The following is a 7088-nucleotide window of genomic DNA, read 5'->3' as shown; positions in this document are numbered from 1 at the left end:
CTTCCGTTTCAAAATATAGCACGCTCACGCTTTTCAATGTTCAACTTTAATTATAAATTTAATTAACGAGACCAACTGCGGCGGAGGCAAACATTATATAATTAAAAACTTCTTTTGAATACGAATTCATTGCTATAATTTTTAGTCCTGCCGCAGTCGGTCTCGTTGGTTAAATTTATGGTCAAAATTGAAACACGAGAACCAAGGACGCACTATATTTTGGAACGGAGGGAGTAGTTATCACACTTGAGCCAATACATTTATAATTTTGTAGGCCTCGCTTGAGATTGTGGACATGTATTGTGACATCAAGTGAAGAATCCATATTAATTGTTTCAAAGACCTTCTTATGTTTTTGGTAGTTGAATGACATGAATTTTGATTAAGTAGATTTATATTTCCAACAATGTTCGCCCTGGCTAACTTCAATTTCTGGGTCCGCCACTGCACGAGAACGATGAAGATCGCTGACGACAGGTGGGTGCCGGTTGCATAGAGGGAGCGATGAAATAAAGGGGGCGTGACATGTATGACATGCCTGCACGGATCCAATGCCATGGATAGGTATTCATATGATCGGCTGTGCCGTCGGAATTTCAACAAGCAGCGGAGGGAAGATGGTTTTCGAGGACAATGGCATCTTCCTCATGGCGCAAATCACCTCATTAGGGACATGGATGGATTTAAAGTCTTGGCAAACATATTGGTAGAGGATAAGGATGAGGATTGTCATCAACGGTGGCGGAGGGACGCACGGTGCCGCTGCATTGCTCTAACGGCGCCATTCAGATGCACAATGGAAAAGAACAGCCGTCTTCCCTGCCATCCGATTCATCATCATATAAGCAATTCCAGCCGTCCAACCAGTCAACGCAAAAACATGCCTCGTTTCTTCCCCGTTCTGAAATCATCTCGCAGCGCATCGACGGCGAAACACTGGATTGAAGCACGTCGGTGACGTCACAGCACTCGTCACAGCACCGGCTCGCAGCACGGCGACGCCGTCGCAGCACCGGCTCGCAGCACGACGGTGTCACAGCATCCTCTGGCAGCATGTCGACCGTCGTCGCAGCACCGGCTCGTAGCATGGCGGCGCCGTCGCAGCACATCGATGGTCGTCGAAGCACTGGCTCGCAACATGATGGTGCCTCCGAAGCATCGTTGGAGCAGCTGGGGCACCGTCGCAGCATCGCCGCGCGATGGAAGCAACCCGGGCCACTCGCGCCATGGAAGCAATCCTGCATCATTGAGGCGGTTTGCAGCAACTCACGCGAGAACGACGAGTTAGTTCTGTAACATCGGCAAAGACGACGGGTGGCTAGCCTGTAGCACCAGCGTGCTTCGAGCGGCCTTCCAAACAACGGTGGTTCTTGGTCGTTGCCGCATCGCCACCTAGCACCCCAACCCCCCCTCTCGCAGCACTTGAAGGAGCTCGCAACACCCGGACCACCCTCGCAGCTCTTGCACATCGCTTGAAGGACCTCGTGGATGCCTTCCATGGCGGACGAGATATCCACGGGATAGAGAATAGAGTGATGGGGAGAAGATGAGTTGACCAGCAGGAATGGGACTGGATGGAAGAGCTCGTGAAAGGATAAGGAGAGAAAAGGATGGAGCCGTGGGCACATGGGCGGGCCCCACTGGACGCGTGCCGCATGCACGAGACGGCTGGCCTTGGGAGTGTCTACATCCGGATGAAATGAAGCAATTCCCTTTTATTTGTTACGGCTCAAAACCGATAATGATATGCAAAATGTTAAAAGTTGTACCAATTTGTTGACCTAGCTTCCATTATAATACTTTCTGCAATTAGCGTAAGTCCCTGTTTTGTTTCTCTCTTGTGGCTCAGCAAAATTAGCATGAGTCATAGCAAAAGTCATCTTCTGCTCGCGAGCTCATTTGAGCTCATGATAAATAGTAAAATCAGAAAAAAAATCAAAAAACATTTGATTTTTTTAATTTTTTTGGTGTAGACATTGACAAAAGTTTTACATGCTCATAAAATTATCTTGAAAAGACATTCGTGGAAGTCCTGTCAAAAAAGTCAATAGTCCAAAATGCTTTCAAAAATAACACTTTTGGAGCATCAATTGTTTTATCACAACTTCCAAGAATGTGATTTTAAGATGAAATTTTATGGATAATTTTTTTAAATAATATTTTTTTATCAATTTGCACAAATATTACGCTTAAAAAAAGAATTTCAGAAATAATACACCGTCGGCCCGCTGCGGGCCGACTGGGCCTAGTCAGCCCACAGCAAGTCGACTGGGAGTACTCGGCCAGTAGCAGGCCGACAGCTGGCCAGCCTGCGACGTGTCGCGCGCGGATTGGGCAGGCCACGTCGCGAGGGGGGAGAGAGGGAGCTGTCGGCGCGGCGGTCACGGGGTGAGCCCCTGTCAGCTTACCGTGGGCCGATCGGCCAGCTACGGGCCGACAGGGTGTGGACCCACCTCGCGCGGCACGGCCGGCTCCCTGCGTCTTCTTCCTCCTCCCACGCGAGTGTTCTTGTTCTGTTCTTTCCTTCTCCTCTCTGTACACCAAAATGCCCCCAATTTCTACACCTGAACGAGCTAGTTATTTGCGGATTTGGCACCGTGAATGGATTCTACTCAGTTAGGGAAACCAAAAGAGACCTTGATATACTGATGGGGTAGCTCGTGGCAGTCGTGGTGAGCATTTAGGTGGAGTTTTTTTCCAGCTCATTGGTGGAGCTTGTTGCGGCGGTGGTGGAGGTGGTGGTGGAGAAGTTGGGGCAGTGTGGTGGAGGCGGTGGAGGTGAAGCTCCGGCAGTTTGGTGGAATTTCCCGCTCCGATTCCGGTGATTGAAGGCCGCCATTCGTCGTTCGCACGCACGCTTCAAGGGTATATTTCAACCAACATTTTATTTTTCGTAGGTGCTCCGGTAGTATTTGTTAATATGTTTCGATGTGAAATAAATTAGGTGTGTGATTATTGTTAGTTGCTCCGGTAGTATACGTAAATATATTTAGATGTTAATTAATTAGTTGTGTAAAAATTTGTAGTTGCTCCGGTAGTATTAGTTGCTCCGTTAACATTCTGTAATATATAGCTAGCTAATATATAGACATGTCTAATATTTGTTAGTGGGGGTATATTAAGTTGTTGCTTAATACTTGTATTTCGTTGTTGAAAAAAAATAGGTGAGCCGAGATGTCCGATGTAGTGAACTTCAGATTTTGCTATGGTCCTAATATTGTCCAAATAATTGAGATGGGAGTAGATCTGAGTGAATTTACTCACATAGATGTGCCAATGAGCGCACCTCAAACATGGTCTGTCTGTCAGTTGAAAGAATGGATTGTGGCAAGTTTAGGTCTTGATACTGAAACACACACCGTCGGTGTTCATGCATTGTGGACACGGTCAAGTTCAATAATTTACTTTTATTTGAGGCCGATAGAGCAAGACTCCGAATGGGTGCGGTGGTTATAAGGCTGTGAACGAAGGGGATGCAATCATGTTGCTTTAGTGCTTCCCGTCATGAAGGAGGTCACTGCACATGAAGGCGAGGGTGGCTACGATCCTGGTCCTAGCAGTGTAGGGAGGCAGTTATCTATGTCAAATGCTGGAGATGATGGTTACGAACAAGGACAGAGCAGTCAGGTAGAAGGAGGAAATGCTTATGGTTATGAACCAGAGCAGAGTAGTCAGGTAGAAGGAGGAAATGCCGATGGTGATTACAATGGCGAGGTGGACGCTGACGAGGTAGATGGGCACATGCAGGACTAGATGGAAGAAGAAGACACCGATATTGAAAGGGGTCATGCCAATGCTTCTGACGAGTCAGATGAAGAAGAAAATGCAGAGAAGGTCATGAATCCTGCATCGTGGAATCATGACTTTTCATCTGCAATGACCGTGAATGATGGACATGATTCAGCCTGGCAATATCACCAGAACAATATTGCGACGGGTGCTATGTATCCGAACAAGCAAGCCCTGAAGGATGCAATAATTAACTGGGCAATGTCCACGCAAAGGGTTTTCACAGCTTAGGTGTTCGGTCAGAAATTCCTGACAATGGTATGCAAGAACACAGATTGTCCTGCCAGGGTGCACGGCTTTCTCTCTAAGTATGGCACAAGTTGGGTGATAAGTGACTTAGTTAATCACAGTTGTCTTATTCCCTGCATCCCTCAGGATCATGCCAACCTTTCATCGACGCTTATTGCTTGGTTGTTTTACGATGAGATGGTGCAGGGCAAAGCTATGGAAGTGAAGGCAGTCCAGACAAAAGTCTTCGCCAGGTTCAAGTACAGAATTTCTTATGGCAAGGCTTGGAGGGCTAAGCATGCGGCGCTTGAGAGGAGATTTGGTTCTTATTTTGATGCATATGACTCTCTTGTCCAGCTCCTCCACACCCTGCAGCAGCGGAATCCAGGCACCTATATCGATATCCAAGACATGTTCATGCCAGAGTTCCCAACTGTGAGGGTGCTGCATCGTCTCTTCTTCTCTTTCGGTGTATGCATCGAAGCTTTCAGGCATTGCCGACCGGTGATATGTGCTGACGGTACTTTTCTCACAGGCAAGTACAAGGGTCATATCCTGACAGCCATAGGTCAAGACGGCCAAAATCAAGTCGTCCCACTCGCATTTGCTTTTGTGGAGAGTGAGAACATTGAAAGTTGGACATGGTTCTTCAGAAAGTTGAAAATATCAGTTGTGAAGGAGAAGCCCAATGTGTGCATCCTTCATGACAGGCATGCAGGTATACTCAGTGCGATAAGGACACTGACAAACCCAGGCCCTGAGGAACAAGTTCCATGGCAGGACTTGCAGAGCCATTGGTGCATGCGCCATCTGGGGGCTAATTTCTTCTCGCGGTTTAGAAATAAGAACCTGATGAATCTGTTAAAAAAACTCTGCAAGCAGAACGAGTTATGGAAGTACAATTTGATATGCGACGAACTTAATGTGTGCACGCAGAGACACGTGAGGGATAGGAAAGCTGCAAGAGATGCAGCGGCGAGGGCACATGTTGAAGCAGTAGCTACACAGTTGGCAACAGGACGTGGAGGAGGAGCCTGTTGGGCTATGTGACCTGCCAGGCTTTGACCCACCTGGTACTAGGAGAAGGCTTGGGAGGTCAATTAAAACCTTCGAGCAGTGGATAGATCATTAGCCTCTTGAGAGGTGGCTACATGACACACATGGAGCAAGGTACGGTGTGATGACAACGGACCTCGCGGAAACATACAACTTTGTCCTCAGAGGAAACCGGGCATTGCCACTTGTTGAGGCATATCTCTCTCAATGTAGTTTTGGTGATTGATGACAACAGGTTTGCGGACTAATCATGTGCTTTGAGTAGTTCACAGATTCATCCTTGGCACGAGATGTTTTCTTCCCTTCGGAGTGTCATTCAAGACGGTGTAGCTCTTTCGTTTCTCTTTCGATGGACTAGTTGCGTAGAGGGCACCGTTCTATCAAGAGGGGGTCCGCTGGGGTATTGCTTGTGTGGAATCAACACGTACACATCAGCTTCTCACCCTCAGAGCTCGTCCACTTCGTTGGAGAGATTTCTTCTCCTTTTTGTGAGCGGTAGTACCGCACAACCCAGCGGTAGTACTGTTGAGGAGTCACAAGCGGCAGTACCGATCCGCAGCGGTAGTACCGCCGATGACTCCACAACGGTACTACCACTGGCCTGCCTGGCACCACCGCCTCGTCCTCAGCCTCGATGGAGAGATCTTCTCTCTCCTGTCTGTGTCCCAGCGGTAGTACCGCACTACCCAGCGGTAGTACCGCCGAAGGGTCACAAGCGGCAATACTGCTCCGCAGCGGTAGTACCGCCGGTGATCCCGCAGCTGTACTACCGCTGGGCTGTCTGGCTCCTACCACCTCGACTCGAGGGCTCTTTTTCTCGTGTCGGGTTTTGCGGCACTAGTTGCGGCAGTAGAGGCGGTAGTACCGCCCTTACCGTCGCGGTAGTACCGCGCTGGGTCCAGATCCTTGCTGCTCTCCTTTACGCGTGTGACGCCCCCGATTCAATCGTACACTAATCATGCACGCAAATGTGTACGATCAAGATCAGGGACTCACGGGAAGATATCACAACACAACTCTACAAATAAAATAAGTCATACAAGCATCATAATACAAGCCAGGGGCCTCGAGGGCTCGAATACAAGTGCTCGATCATAGACGAGTCAGCGGAAGCAACAATATCTGAGTACAGACATAAGTTAAACAAGTTTGCCTTAAGAAGGCTAGCACAAACTGGGATACAGATCGAAAGAGGCGCAGGCCCCCTGCCTGGGATCCTCCTAACTACTCCAGGTCGTCGTCAGCGGGCAGCACGTAGTAGTAGGCACCTCTGGTGTAGTAGGGGTCGTCGTCGACGGTGGCGTCTGGCTCCTGGACTCCAGCATCTGGTTGCGACAACCAGGAAGAAAGGAAAGGGGAAAAGGGGGGAGAAAGCAACCGTGATTACTCATCCAAAGTACTCGCAAGCAAGGAACTACACTACATATGCATGGGTATATGTGTAAGGAGGCCGTATCAGTGGACTGAACTGCAGAATGCCAGAATAAGAGGGGGATAGCTAATCCTGTCGAAGACTACGCTTCTGGCAGCCTCCGTCTTGCAGCATGTAGAAGAGAGTAGATTGAAGTCCCCCAAGTAGCATCTCCAAGTAACATCTCATAGCATAATCCTACCCGGCGATCCTCCCCTCGTTGCCCTGTGGAAAAGCGATCACCGGGTTGTCTGTGGAACTTGGAAGGGTGTGTTTTATTAAGTATCCGGTTCTAGTTGTCATAAGGTCAAGGTACAACTCCAAGTCGTCCTGTTACCGAAGATCACGGCTATTCGAATAGATTAACTTCCCTGCAGGGGTGCACCACATAACCCAACACGCTTGATCCCATTTGGCCGGACACACTTTCCTGGGTCATGCCCGGCCTCGGAAGATCAACACGTCGCAGCCCCACCTAGGCTCAACAGAGAGGCCAGCACGCCGGTCTAATCCTAAGCGCACAGGGGTCTGGGCCCATCGTCCATACCACACCTGCACGTTGCGTACGTGGCCGAAAGCAGAACTAGCCCCCTTAATACAAGAG

Source organism: Triticum dicoccoides, chromosome 3A (assembly GCF_002162155.2).
Source record: "Triticum dicoccoides isolate Atlit2015 ecotype Zavitan chromosome 3A, WEW_v2.0, whole genome shotgun sequence".
Lineage (NCBI taxonomy): Eukaryota > Viridiplantae > Streptophyta > Magnoliopsida > Poales > Poaceae > Triticum > Triticum dicoccoides.
Note: the sequence above shows the minus strand (reverse complement) of the source record.